General features: G+C 34.3%; 1 protein-coding gene across 1 annotated transcript in view; it reads left to right on the top strand.

The window, feature by feature from the left end:
• LOC145671804 (general odorant-binding protein 56h-like) overlaps nucleotides 1-15804 on the top strand; it is a 76300-nt gene that overhangs the window by 8516 nt on the left and 51980 nt on the right. The gene's annotated exons all lie outside the window — the stretch shown is intronic.

Here is a 15804-nt window from a genome sequence, read left to right as displayed (position 1 = left end):
ATTAATAGCAATAATAAGAATAAACAATCTTACTGTTTCTGATAGAAAAACAGCCTAGCATACATTTAAAAAAAATTGCCATTCCAACATGGCCTACACCAACCTCTAATTTTTGTCTTTTCAGTAATCTAATTTTTCAATCAGCAATATTTTACACTTGCTCGTGACTAAATATGACAATCCATAAGTATTTATCATTTTTCAAATACATTTGAGTATACTCACGAAATTTCCGATGATAAATTTCTCACCAATTTTCACAAAGAAAAGCAATAATTGAATTTTACAAATTATAAAGATCAAACACTACGTACCTCGAACAGTGACCAACTGACGATCTACGTCAGTTGATCCATGGCTTCCATTCCGGGTTCAAAACCAACCAATCACAATCCGGATTTTAGATCACGAGGACCTCGTCATTTTACATTACCAGCTGGTACCAGATCTTCGAATATATTTTCTTAATACACTACCAACCTGTTTGAAACCAGAAAGGTAGGATGGAAAAGGGCGAAGGGAGAATAAGGTCTTATGTCTCCATAAAAATAAAAGATGGCGCCATCTACTTCCTAATAAATCCATAATAATAAGTGACATATATATATATATATCACCCAAATCCACATTACATATTTGTGACGATCCACGCCGTCACAAACTCTTCACGAACTTTCGTGTATGCTTCTACCCCTGAAAAACAGATTTCAGAAAATCAAGTTAGTAATACTTGCTGTATTTATTAAGTAATTTCAGAGCATATCGTTCTGATATATTTTATTTATAACCATTATAAATTATATACAACATTACTTATAAAGCGTGATCGTCTTTGTTCAGAATGTAAATGTGAAGTACGTGTAAAATGTTATTAAGAAAGATAAATATTCTCAAACTCAATCCACAATCTCAATTTTTAAAATATGTTGCACAATCATTTTCGTTAGAAAATATTCGATTTTGGCATAATACATATATGTCATACATTCTTTTCGATTCTTCCTAACCATCCCTCTGCAGGCAGCTAAAAACAGTAAAGAATAAAACAGTGGATTTACACACCTGTCTCCTACTTTTTTCCACGACAAAATTAGAAAAATTAAATCGACTTTCATTGAGTGTACAATACAATGCACATTTTCTTTGACTATTTTTCGTAATACTCTGTGCTTGTGACTAAAATGAGTCAAGAATGAGCAGTGACCACCTCTAATAGTGTGACGCTGAGTTCAAAAATATGGTTACATTGCTCTTTATTGAAGGAATTGAAAAAGATAATTTTGATTCATATGCATTTTAAAAGACATTTTCTCTCTCTTGACTTGCTACAACCTAGCAACAGAAACAGGAAATACGTAAAACTTTCTGAAAGTGACTAATGTTGCTTTTGCTGCGCAATTTTGTAGGAAGTTTACTTGTCGAAGATTACTCATAGTTATCCTACAGGATACATAATCATGATTTTGGCAACGTGACACCGCATTAATATGTTGAAATTGGTTATATAGATATGAATCTATAGATAAGTCTAGAGATCACGCCATTTAATTCTTCCGGCTGTGACAGTACACGTATGTACATGTGTGTCCACGCCACGTATTTTGGGTGCGGCAGTCTCTAAGAGCCAATCAGAATGCAAAAGAGCAATAAGTTTCCATATTTGTGGAGATGATAAAACGGATGTACTGACGGATGTGAGGCTTGGGTGTGACCCTCGCGAATAATATAAAAGAACCTCAAGGTCTCAAACGGGGGATCACTTGTTCCGGTGCAAGGGTGTAGAGGTTCGAGACGTCGGTTGTGGCCAGACAGAATCATCGTCAAAGTTTCTAAGAGTTACAAGAATACTACCATAAGGTATGTATAATCTCTTGTTGCATCATAAAATTCAAGTATAGAGATGTCATGCGGTACTTCAAAATGAATTGTGTACCTACCATAAAACTTTCAAGATTAAGAACTGTTGTCACCTACTTGTATTTCATCTTCCGTATCTTCTAACTTAAATATTTCAATCTTTAGCCTGTCAATCAATATATATATAAGTTAGGTATCAATCTATCAAATGAACTATCAGATATTCCATTACTTTAGTTGAATCACTAAATCAAATGTTGTTATATATTACCATTTTAGTCATGTAATAAACTTACTTTTTATAAATAATGTTGTCATTCCCCTAGATTAAAACCACCTTTTCCCATGAAAATAATGGTGTAATTTAAGTATATTTCTTTGTGACATCCGCTACAGAATTAGCGTGAGCAGATCTCTACATTATGGTGGAATAAAACGAGCTAAATAATTAAAAAGAGTCTGCACATCGTCACAAATGGGGGCTCGTCCAAAGCTTTTCTTCTTTTTTTTCATTTTTCGGGACGAAAAATTTTGAGGTACTGCTATGACATCTTTTCTTTTCTATTTTGTGTCTTATGTTTCGGTTTTGATAATATGTTCATAGTGCATGTTAATTTAAGTGAATTATGTAAATTGTCGCATTACTGCAATTGTGTTATTTTGGATTCTAATGGAAATTAATGATCTGATTATATTGCTTATAGTGAAATACCCCCCCCCCATTATTTTTTTGATTTGAGTAAAAAAAAAAATAGTGAAAACAGTAATTCGAAATGTCTTCCCATTGGTTCCCCTTTTTCAAACCTAAGAAATCTCCGCCGAAGTTTCATGCTTGGTATATTACAAAATCGGGTGAGGCAAATTGCAAATATTGTAGAAAATCTCTTGCTCAGAAAACTGCGCTCACGAAGACTTTGCGTTCCGAGTTATGTCCCATGGCAAAAGAAGCAACCAATTTGCCAGTGCAACAGGCTAGTTTGCCAGTAGCTAGTTCGCCTACTTCTCTTGAATCGCGGATAAATCATCCACAGCAGTATAGTTTACCACATCCTGTGGATAGGCAACCGATAACGAAAACGCAACGTTATAAGCAAAATTTAGCTAAGTTTGAAGAAACTTGTAATAAAATGCCATCCTTGACTCTTTTGGACAGTACACAGTATAAACCAGTGGTCGCGAAACGCACAATTTTCCTTAAGCCAGAACAACTTACTGACCCTTCTAATGACGGTGCAGATAGTTCATCCGAAGAGTCTCCTGGCATTATGACGAGTGATTTTGAGTTTGACCCTAAATTAGCGTCAACACCTTTAAAGAAAGAAGAACAGAAGCAAGTAGTTGCTTCAGAAACGGTCAAAGATGAAGTTTATTTTCCATTTGACATACCACCTCATGTGGGCGAACCCTTGAAAATTAAACTCCCAGAAAGTTCACCACCTGAATCAAGTAAATATGATTCAGAAGACGAAATCAAACAATTGGCAAAGAAGGAGCTCTACCAGGAAAAGACTGCACGTGACGTACTAACACCGAGTCCTTTCTCATATGACTCAGGCGAAGAACTTAAAGAGTGTATAAATGAAGAACCTTGTATTGAAAATCTAAGTTTTCTTAAATATCCGCAAATTGCTTCTCACCCTCCTCAAGTGACATATTCCCCCACTGCCGATAACGCACTTGCACTTTTGTTATATAATAATATTAGGCAAGAAATTTTAGATAATCACGAAGTGAAGACTCCCTCAGAGGATTCATTACCCTTGGACGAGAATAAGGCAATAAATGTTAATTTACTCCCTCCGAAAGGACCCCAAATAGAAAATAGACAAGATCCTGATGAATCAAGTGCACGGGAAGAAACAGAAGATCGAGTAGCCAGTGTCCCGGTATTGAAATTGCCGAAATTTAAAGGAAGCCCTAAAGAATCTGTTACAAGATTCCTTGATGAATATCAGACCATATCTCGTGCCCTAGATTGGCTCGACCAGGAGCAATGTATATATCTAGCGGCCTGTCTCGAAAATTCGGCCCTTGATTGGTTCCTATGTCATAAGGATGCCATTCAACAGTTGCAGTTTCGAGAATTAAAGCAAATGATTTCTCGAGCATTTCCTGACGATTTATATAAAGGACAGCTTGAACAAAAATTAAAGAGAAAACGACTCCCTCCTCATTTCCCACCTGATAACTTCGCATATACTTTAATACGAGACTGGAAGTTCGTAAGACCTGAAATGGGAGAGAGAGAATTGTTACGCCTATTGTATAAAGCGTTGCCTTCAAATTATGTCCAGGCCTTAGTATTAAAGGAAGTATCGACAATAGATCAAGCTATTCATGTGTTGCGTTTGTTGTATTTAGCTGACATTTATACTGAATCTCATCAGGAAATGAAGAGAAAATATAGAGAATTAAGACCACATCATGTAAAACCTTATATGGGTGCTAAAAACAATTCGTTTGTTAAAAGAATGTGGACATATAGACGTGAAATCGGGAGAGATGGTAGGCCAATTGAAGTGAAAAGAGCTCGAACGAATTTGTGTGATCACAGATTGCCCACGATACCGATTCGAATTTTTAATAAAAAAGTAGATGCATTATTAGACAGTGGATCGCAAACCTCTGTTTTGGCTGAAGAAATGATCCCTCAAAATTTTCCAATTGCTAAGCGAATGCGCGCCACTATTCGTTTGCGCACATTAGGGGATAAGTTAACTGAACCACTCCCAGTGGTTCGGTTAGGTTTCCAAGTTGGAACTTATGGTCGAAGATCGCGTCGTTTATGGTTAAATGTGGCATTAGTTAAACAGTCTCAATTAGACGAGAAAATGGTTCTAGGAATAGATTTCATTCAGCGTTACACGTACGGTATAGGGTTACAGTCTATAACTATTAATGGCAATCAAAGACATCCTAACATGAAGTTTTATGTTCAGTATTTGCCAAGCCGCAAGGAACAAACAGTATTAAATCTGTCACATGTTCAGTTTTACAACAAAAATGGTAACTCTAGGACGAATAGAAACGTTAGCTCAATATCAGTATCACCTACGAACATTGACGTGCCTCAAAGTAGTTTAGAAATTCATGAGTCAATCTCCCTTTCTGAAGACGCACATTGTGATTCCCAACCTGAGGACGAATGTCCTATATTGAAAATCAACTGTATTGAGCAGCAAACATCTCGTAACTTGATCACAACTGCCGAGCGCATGCAAATACCTGCTGGGAAAGTTGGTTTAGTGCAAGTTAAGCCATGTTATCCTATAACTGGAGATCATTATGTTGAACCGAATGATGTTTTGCATCGAACTTACTCATGTTTAATACCACCTACAATGTATGTAGAAGAAAATGGGTATGCTAAACTGCCTGTGTTTAACTTGAGTAAGCGGGACGTGACTATTCCAGATGCTCAAATCATAGGACATTTGGAGAAATGTGTTCCTACACCAGAGATAAGAGTGAACACGGTTAAAGCCAGCCCACTCTCCGCTGAGAAAGTCGAAAATTCGAAATGTAATTTACAACACGATGTTGGCAAGGAAATTGACATTTCTCCTGACCTTTCGTCTGAAGATCGAAAAAGGGTAGTAGATCTATTGAATGAATTTCAAGATATTATTGCGTGGACAATAAATGATATAACTGTAACACACGAATATGCGCATAGCATAGAATTAATTTCAAACATTCCTGTATCTTCACCACCCTACAGAGAGACATTAGAGACAAAAAGAGCCATGAAAGAAGAGATTGACAATTTGCTTAAACAAAATATCATATCTAGTTGTCGGTCTTCATACGCATCACCAGTTATTTTAGTTAAGAAGAGAGATAATTCTAAGAAACTCATAGTGGACTATAGAAAATTGAACTCCGTCATATCTCCTGACAGTTACGTTCTTCCATCACTCAACGACCTAATAGATTTAATCACAGATATTCAATTTATAAGTTCAATAGACCTCAGATCTGGTTTTCTAGAAATTCCCTTAAAGGAAGAGGATAAATTGAAAACTGCATTCATTTGTAGTGCCGGGTTGTTTAATTTTAATGTGGTCCCAAAAGGTCTCTCCACTTCCTCCGTAGCATTTCAAAGAATGATCGACAAAGTGTTTGCAGGGTTAAAATTTAATATTATGGCATGCTTCGTGGATGACTTGATTGTCTTTGGAAAATCTATAGACGAAAAGTTAGATAGACTTCGGAAAGTATTCACTCGTTTGCGAGAAGCCAATCTAAAATTAAATCCCTCAAAATCTCACTTTATGTATGCTGAACTACCAATCTTAGGATTCGTCGTAGGACGCGAAGGGGTTAAGATAGATCCTAAACGAGTCGAGGCTATCACTAACTTTCCCGAACCAAAAACAGTTCGTGATGTACGCAGTTTCGTTGGATTGGCTAGTTATAATCGAAGATTTATTAAAAACTTTTCAGTTATCGCGAAGCCCTTAATAGATTTGACTAAGCCTGATGTAATCTTTCAATTTGGAGATAAAGAACGTCAAGCTTTTAATATCTTAAAGGAGAAGCTCGTTACTGCCCCAGTATTAGCCATCTTTGATCCTGAAGCAGATGCTACCGAATTGTATGTAGATGCTTGTGAATACGGAATTGGCGCCGTATTAATGCAAATCAAAAATGGAGAGAAGAAACCGATTGCTTATTATAGCAGAAAAATCTCAGACCATGAAGCTAAATCCTTAACGATCCCAGAAAAAGAGACCATGGCTTTGGTACAAGCCGTATTACACTTCCATGAATATCTAATAAGAGTGCCTCACTTCACTGCATTTACTGATAGTTGTTGTGTTTGCTATTTAAGGAACATGAAAAATCTAAAAGGAAAATATCTTCTTTGGTTAATCAGGTTGCAATCATATAACTTCTCGATTAAAGCGATAAGAGGTAACCCCTCTAATCGACATTCGGACTGCATGTCCAGATATCCGACGCACACCCTAAGTGTGGAAGAAAACGCCAATCGCGACGAAGGGCTGTGTATAAACATGATGAAAATTGGCGCGACTGATGTAATCAAGGCACAGAAAGAAGACGAATATTTTGGTAGAATTCGTGATTTAGTAAGGTCTGATCCTACTAATAATGAGGCTCGTCCGTATGTATTAGTAGATGGGGTTTTATATCGTAAGTCTAATAATGATTTAAAACAATGTGTTCCTCGAAGTCTGGTTCCTGAGGTTTTATATGCTATCCATACATCATGTCTAGAAGGCGGACATCTTGGAGAGAGCAAAGTGTTTTCTCGTGTCAATGAGCGATTTTATTGGCCTCGAATGGGATTCGATATCAAACAGTATATTAAGACATGTCGCGAATGTCAAGAAAGTAAAGACTCAACCACTACACCATTACGGTTGCATGAACCAATTAAACCCTTAGCTCCTTTCCATACTTTAACTTTGGAAGTATTTGGCCCACTGCCCCCCTCTAATGGTTATAAGTACGTCATCACCGCTGTCGATATGTTTTCAAACTATGTAGTGGCACGACCATTAAGAACAATAACAGCCAAGAATGTTGCAAAGTTTTTATTGGAGGATATTATTTGTTATTTTGGTCCACCCCGCCATATATTGTCAGACCTTGGTTCTAAATTCCACACACAAGTAACTAGCGAAATTATGACTGTACTCGGTATACATCAAAAGTTTAGTATTAATTACCATCATAGAATAAATTCACGAATGGAGAAATATGACCAAGCTTTGGTAAACTATTTGAAGAAATATATGTCTACTTCCCAGAAAGATTGGTCTCTATTTGTTAGAACTGCTTGTTACTCTTATAATACTATAAAACACAAACACCATCCTTGTTCTCCTTTTGAATTGGTGTTTGGTAGAAAGGCTGAATTAGGACTCGAACTCGAGACTCCATGCCGAACCCCGTATGGAAAACTCGTGAAAAAGAATCTTGATCGTATAAAGAAAATCAGCACAAAGGTCTTAACTAGTCAGCAGTAAAAACAAAAAGCCAAAATTGATAAGCGTAGGAAAGCACATACGTAAAAAAAAAAAAAAAAAAAAAATGATTAGACCTCATTACAAATTTGGTAACTAAGCCGGGGTTATTTCCTAAATGTATACAACGTACATCATTAAGAAAGATTAAGGGGTTCGTTAATGTTGAACGAACGAAGTTATATTGTCCAAGTTCTCTAGTTTCAACCTGATCGAATTGTTCGATCATTTCATAGTAAAAAAAAAAAAAAGTTAAGTTATCGCGATAGGCGTAGGAACTTCTAACGTGAAATTCAATGTTGATGCAGGCTTTCTGAAAGAAATGTTATATTAATACTTAAATAAATAATTAAGTAAGTAAATGGGTACCCAATCAAATATTTATATGTATAGAAGGAATAAATAGAGAAAAGAGTAGTTTAGAGAAGTACAAAATAGTTTTAAATCCATATATGGTCGGAAACCCTGCTTAAAAAAAAAAGAGAAAAGAGAATAAGAAGAAAATATATAAATATATACAACTGAGGAAACACCTTGATTCCTTGCGTAGGTATTATATTCCTGGTGTTGACAGCAGACCAAAGAAGACAGACAGACAGACAAGACAAAAAAAAAAACACCAAGTGAAAAGAAAAGAGAGAAATAAAGAAATGGAAAATACAAATTATTTATTTGTTAAAAGTAATACTTCCGTTAGAAGGATTGAAAATCGCATTAATGAGAGAGAATAAGAATTAAAAATAGGATACGCCTTCGTATTTTATAGGTCCAGATAGGCTTTCGCCTTCGCAGCCTCCGCTAAGCTTGGTGAACCATTGCCTTATTTGCAAGACGGAATAAAACACCCTATGAACGTTTTCGAATTAAGTATGCCGTTCTAAGAGCATGTAACAAACTAGAGTTAATTATGAGTACACATTAAAAATGGTTTGAACCCCGTGTATTGGAAAATATTTTACTCGTGAGCCAGGTCGTGTGTAAATGTAGTTAAGAAACTACTTAATTGTATGAATTGCTAAGGTTCAAGCAGGTTTACGTGTCCTTTCTGGTGTTCCCTTGGAACTCAATGATGTGAAATACAGTCAACCCAAATTACAATCAATCGACAGAGTGTACTGATAAATCATGGAGGACAATGATTCTATAATAATAGAGGCCGTGGTATAAGAGGTCATTATAATAATAGAGGCCAGCCGTGATAGATTAACAATAAGGATAGAACTCTCAAAATGTAATATCTATAGATAAAACTCAAAATAAGCGAGCATTAGTATTTTTTTTTCTTCTATCTCATTCATTGTATTTCTTTTAATGTTATTTTCTTTTCTTTTACTGTCTAAATTCCTGCGCAGGTAATTAGTAGCTAGAAGAGATAGCTAAGGAAATAAAAATATATAGAAGGGACTGATATAATAATTTATATTCCCTTATATCGTAAGATAACCAATCATGAATCACTGTATGCTTCGTCCTCGTATAGCAGAGAGGTGTATATTTCCATAATTCTATTAGTATTATTTTACTCTAAAGCATTAGATAATGAAGCAGTGAGAACGATGAAATTGTCATTTGAAAACAGAAACAGACATGCAAAGAACACGAGCAACAATAATTTTAATTTTGTATAATCATGTTTTGCTTCCTTTTACAGATAATGCCTCTATAAATTGTCATCGGTCGTAAGTAATTACGTCTTGCTTTGTTTGTATTAATGCAATGCAGCATTATAGTATATTCTATAAAAAGGTATTATAGTTACATACATCATTGTATTACAGATACTACAGATGGATGACAATTCACAATTCACCGTTTGTTTGAGCACTATAGGTAGCCCCGAAATACCTGTATACCCCTCCCTCTTTATTTTTTTTGGATTGGCATGAATGTAGGTATAGTACTCTGTTACGAAGCAAGGACGCCTTCTTCCCCTTTACTTCTTTTTATTTCCGGTTTATTTCCGGCCTGATCCAGCAACATTCTGTACTTTTTTTTTAAAGGTCTCTTTCTCTAAGCAAGTATATGTTTTGTAATATATTTCATACTTGTTAAAAGCAAACGAAAAAAAAAAATATATTGTTATATACTTCATATTGTTAAATCAAACATTATTCCTTTCCCAACGATCTTACTTCATAACAGTATTATCTGATATTATGTAATAGTGTTTTCTTGAGTAGTTTCTATATTCCGGAAGTAAGTTATCTACTTCCTTACTCAACTGTTATCAGCACACACTCTCAGCACAACAATCTTTATCTACAACTTTCATGCAATGAAGCGCAATACTTTAAAAAGAAGAAGGTTCTAAATTATAAAATCACCATTATTACTAATTGAGATTAATGCTCTATTATTGGAATTAGGTCAAGTTGAATGGTAACAGCCTTACTCAAAAAGTTTTCATGCAATAATAATAATAATAATAATAATAATAATAATAATAATAATAATAATAATAATAATAATAATAATAATAATAAAAGGTTAACTAAATTGTACCGTACATTAAAACAAATGAATAGTCATGAGCATTCTATAATCTGGAAACAATAATAAGATTAATAATTAATTAACATCCATTACTAGCTTTCCACCTTACTTACACCAAATAGCAAATTATACTGCAAGAAAAATTATAACATTAAATGAATTCTAAAGTTATTTAATCAAATCTGAAAATTTAAAGAATTATGATGCTCTCGGATTGGAAGCCTTCCGTTCTCGAGTGAGCACGGAATTGCCTTTGATATTGTGTTACAAAATGGAGGCTGATCCTTGTTCGCCCACTGCTCCATTTCGAACTCTGTTTAGACGTTTGACCTTTAAATTGTTATCTAATTGTCACCATTAAATTAGCTAAAAAAAAATATTATTGTTCCATTGGCAAATAAGGAATATGTGCTCCACAGTAGCCTTTCCGAAGAAGGCTTTCTGCGTACGAGTGCTTTTACTCTGACCGCTTTAGGTTGGATGAAGCGTCAGTCCTAAGAGTGATTTCCATTTCCTAGACAGCTTGACTTTTACCTGTGCTGACTATCTGAATATATCAAATGTTATTGAGTTATGCGCCTTACTACTCCTTATTAAGGTACTATTATGAACGTTATATTGCTTTGATTACAGATGTGCTTTGATCACAGATGATAATGTAGTTATGGTGATATTATTAGTACATAATTATATGTGTTGCGCAAGTTATGTTTCAGACTAATGATGATTATCCTTGTATTATTGATTAATATTGATTTACTGTTGTTTTATCATTAGAAGTGTAGAAGTAACGTTATATAATTGCTAGATTTATTTGAATATGTATATGTAATAGTTATTTAGTTAAATTGTTAGATTATTATATATTTTGCACATTGTCGATATATATGTGTTGACTTCGTTCACATATTTTATATAAGAACACTATGTTCAGTAACTTATAGGCTAACTTATTAATTAGTATATTACTCATATATCCCAATAGTTTATTACTTATACAGTTAGCACACACATAGATATAACTCCCTTGAGTGCGCTATTAATTATGAAAAAAAAAAAAAAAAACTAAAATAAAATAAAACAAAAACACTCAACCTTGCACATGAAACATGCAGAAAACCTTTGCGTTGCATCTGTTATATAACTGATAATAAACTATATAGTGATAATAAGAAAAGTGAAAAGGAAATCAAGCAAGTTATGTCAACACTACATATGACACTACATGCATTACATGCCATTACTCATGCTACATTCCCTCTAATTACTAATTCTACATATACTCCAGACTCCATGCATTCAAGTCTTGTTCCAATGTGTAGGTGTTAATTGGTGAAATTCTTCAGTCCTCTCACATCCACTTGCTGAGAGCATGCGAGGTGAATTAACAACATTCCCCCAGGGACACCCCTGCCTAACGGAGTTTAATTAAAATCACGCTAGAGTCAGGGTTGCCCCTAACGGAAGTTATTAGTAAGCAACATAGTGCCATCAACCCCATTGCAGACTGTAAGGGTCCATCCACACACCAGACAGGGCGTTACATCATGCAAACATCTATGGTATAGTTTAACTTTCTGCTACCGGCGTCCCCGAATAATTGGCGTAAATTTTCCTAAATTGTTCCGGAAGTATTTTGAGCGGCCAGTGAGTGTGTCCTCTTAAATGTCATTGAATGTTGATGAGTGCCTTCTTCCTCTTCAACGTGCATTCTAATGTTATATTCTAAGTTCTTACTCATTAGTGTTCTTATCTTAATAATTATGGTGGATAACACCGTGTGTTTTCTTGAGATTTTCCCGTTTTTTCCCACGTCCTTCATTTCATCATTTTCATTCATTACTCATCGCCACCGTCTCCATTAGCCTAACAGGCATAATCATGGGACGTAATTCAAGAAATTCGATTCATTTTCATTATCTAATAAATTTTATCGCACTAATTTATATGGTGCAACATGGTATTTAACAAAAGAAAATAAAAATAATTTTGTAATAATCTAGTTCCTTTCTATACAGATAAAAGCTTGTTTTGCCACAAGTTGTAAGTACAATCAAGTTATTTAAAATGTATTCTCATTTCTAGCCGACGACAGACCCTTATTATCTCTTAATACGAAATCTATTATTAAAAGACATAGGTAGACTCTTGATTAGGTAAATAGACAAATAACACAATAAATAATTAATCATATGAACAGGGGTTTGCCTAATATCAATTGTGTGGATTCCTTTTATCTATTTACTATTTTTAAGAGAAATATAAATAAATAAAAAAGAGAGAGAAAGTCTATGCAAACATTTGCATGCAAACATTTTATACTCTTCAACTTCACTATTACTTAATCTTATATAACAAATCATTACGTAAAGTTGGAAGCCCGGAAGACTTTATCATCACAAAATTCCAAAGACTCGCTATCAGCAGAACAAGGACACACATATGAATGAACAGACAAATGCATTATTATGCGGTTACGCATGCACTTTAGATTATACTACCAACGTTTTCATACTCATAAAAAAAAACGAGTGAATAAGAATACAAAATAACAATATAAGAATATAGAATAAATTATTTATCATTCCGTACTATATATCCATTCTATTAATTGTGTTGTGCTGTTAAAGAAGTTATTATTAAGTATTAATGTATTAAAATTCGTTAATGGTGATTAATATTATTGTTATGTATTAATGAATTGGATTTCTTAATTAGAGTTTATTTAATTGTTATTTAGAGCTTATAACATTAAGAATTAATATATTTTCAATTGTCTTTTCATGAGTAACTCTTGACTACGGCTCGAGAAGCGCCTCGTTCAAAATTAACGGCCAGCACTAGAAGGGGATACTTCAAAAAAAAAAAAAATGGTTAAATCTTCAGACATTTGGAATAGCTATTGGACGGACAAGTGGATGACTGTGATCTTTACAAGGATAGTTCACCCTTCGAAAATAGTATTCCTGGAGCACCTGCAGTATCACTAATGTATTATTAGTGGTAGTCTATATGATGTTTGGTAGGACCAAGAAAGGGACACTCGAAAATGCTTATTTACTTACCTGGTTAACGAAATTTTCCTTTTCTTGTTCTTACTTTAATACTTTTGTTTTTATACTAATTCTACAACAATTTTTTTTTACACTTCATCGTTCACTTCACTAGATAACTGCACTAAATTGCACTAAATACACTGTACACTGTACACCACCTACGTGGCATACCTTCTGAATCCTTAATATCGAATGTTGAAGAACAATATTACACTTCGATACGAATCAACGTTTCCGGACAACGCCCGAACGGATTTCCACTAATAAATTTCAGCCACCAATCGAATAACAGAAAACATATTTTCAACCCATATTAGGCGTTATGGGTTCGCTTGCTAACATTAGTAAGAATTAAAACGTTCCATCCCCACATTATTTTTCACTAGTATATCGATATCGCACATAAACAGCTTGAAGAATATAATTGTAGAATTATGTAATACCTTATCTTGGTTTAAAACTCATACTTACAGATGGAAATATTGCTGCAACTTTCTTCGTTCATTCACACAAGTTCCTGTAATAGCATTTTAATGCGTAAACAGGAAACCCCTATCAAGTATTGTGGTTGTCCACGGCGTAGCACATAATACTTGTTATCTAATATTTCCTTTGATGTAACTCGTCTAAGCATGCAATTATAATTTTTTATTCTATGTGTCTGTTCAATTGTCGTGATGTTAGAGAAATAGCCCCCTAGTAACGTTGATTCCAGATTGATTCCATGTTGATTCCAAATTATATTAGGGATACGATTTAGTTCCTGAATACAAGTACTCTGAGGTTCGATTCCCCCTCGTCACAGATCGACAATCTAAAATCCTCTCTCCTCGCTCCATTGGCAATTTAAAGTAAATAATAGGAGAAAGGGGAGACGATTGCTACTTAATCGAAAGGTTACAAAAACGACTATTGCCCCTGCTCCTCCTAAATCTAAGGTTGCAAATACCCGCCTATGGCAACATACTTTGATGGCGGCAAGAAATTAATAATATGTGAATGATTAAACTTCTTTAATTGGCTCAATTCGGTATACCTAATAAAACTCGCCCATGACCAGGCGGAAGTAAAAACCACTAAGAGTGAAGGTCCCAAAACTAAGTATTGGTTCGATTCTCCGAAGTTCCAAAAAAAAAAAAAACAACAAAGGGTCCTTTTCCTTCCTCGCTCCTTTGAATACACCTGTAAACTTAAAACGCACGAAAAAAAAAGGAGAAAGGAAAGAGATGATTACTCATTATTTTGGAGGATTACTTAAAACGAAACAGGGTTCCAATAAATTTTAAATTCATGACATGTAGACTCAAGGCAATTTCTACGAGTAAACTCGATATTGAACTATTATTCGTTGTTTGTCACACTTAAAATAATATAACCTATAGTAAAGAGATAAATTAAAATTCAAGATCATAATATCAACAGTTTGACGGTAGTCCCCCCTTGAATCTACATGAACTTAAATATTGGAAATTCATTATAATAAATTAACAAATCAATGGTAGTCAATAATAGTAATTCAACCCTTGTTGATATCTCGAATCTTTATGTAACCAGATCTCTACGAGCTATGTAACTGTAGAGATCTCTATTTAAACCCCATTAATAGTTGACGTTACTAATCACTCATTACCAATTACTTGGGGTGACTAAATTGTAATCATTCATTTATCTTTGTAAACAACGAAACAAGGCTGTCTTGCTATGTAATTACCCCAAATTATGTATTGGCATATCTTCTTTTCCATTCATCTTAGGTGCCAATCTCTTAATCAATGGGTTATGTTCTCTCATTTCATTCAATCACTTCATAAGCACAATATTGAAATTAAAATATGTGTATAATGTAATGAAATAATGCAAACTATTGTGCTCCTGAGTATATTACATTGTTACTAATTATAACAATACTATTTCTTACTTACTTGTGTAGTGTTAAATTTTTTAATGGGACCCTATTTCGTTGAATATGAGATGGTACACATCTCACTAGATTGTAGTATTTAACGTACGTAACCGTATATTAATACTTACTTTCATTAAAGTTCAGAATTTGCCATTAGTGAATCTACTGTACTAAAGAAACTGAATTGAATTTAAGATAGTGTGCTGAACATTACAAAATCACCGTTAGAATGATAAACCGAACGGTTCTCTGTTATCGTCCAGTAGTCTAATTCACTCTCTGTCGTTACTTTATTCTCTGTCCTTTTTGCATATATTACAATTCCAATAAAATGTGGATACTTGTCGTTAAGGTTTTTATGCAAGATTTTTTTTTAAAATAATGAATCTTTAGAACTGAGAACTCTTAGTTGTTAATGAACATATGTAGGTTGTTCTCCTGTTGCATTCTTGCAATCGTAGCATTTGTGACAATTGAGAAAATTGACTTTTTCTCTTAATGT

This window comes from Thermobia domestica, chromosome 15, assembly GCF_964235325.1.
Source record: "Thermobia domestica chromosome 15, izTheDome1.hap1.1, whole genome shotgun sequence".
NCBI lineage: Eukaryota > Metazoa > Arthropoda > Insecta > Zygentoma > Lepismatidae > Thermobia > Thermobia domestica.
This window is presented reverse-complemented; position numbering and strand designations above follow the sequence as displayed.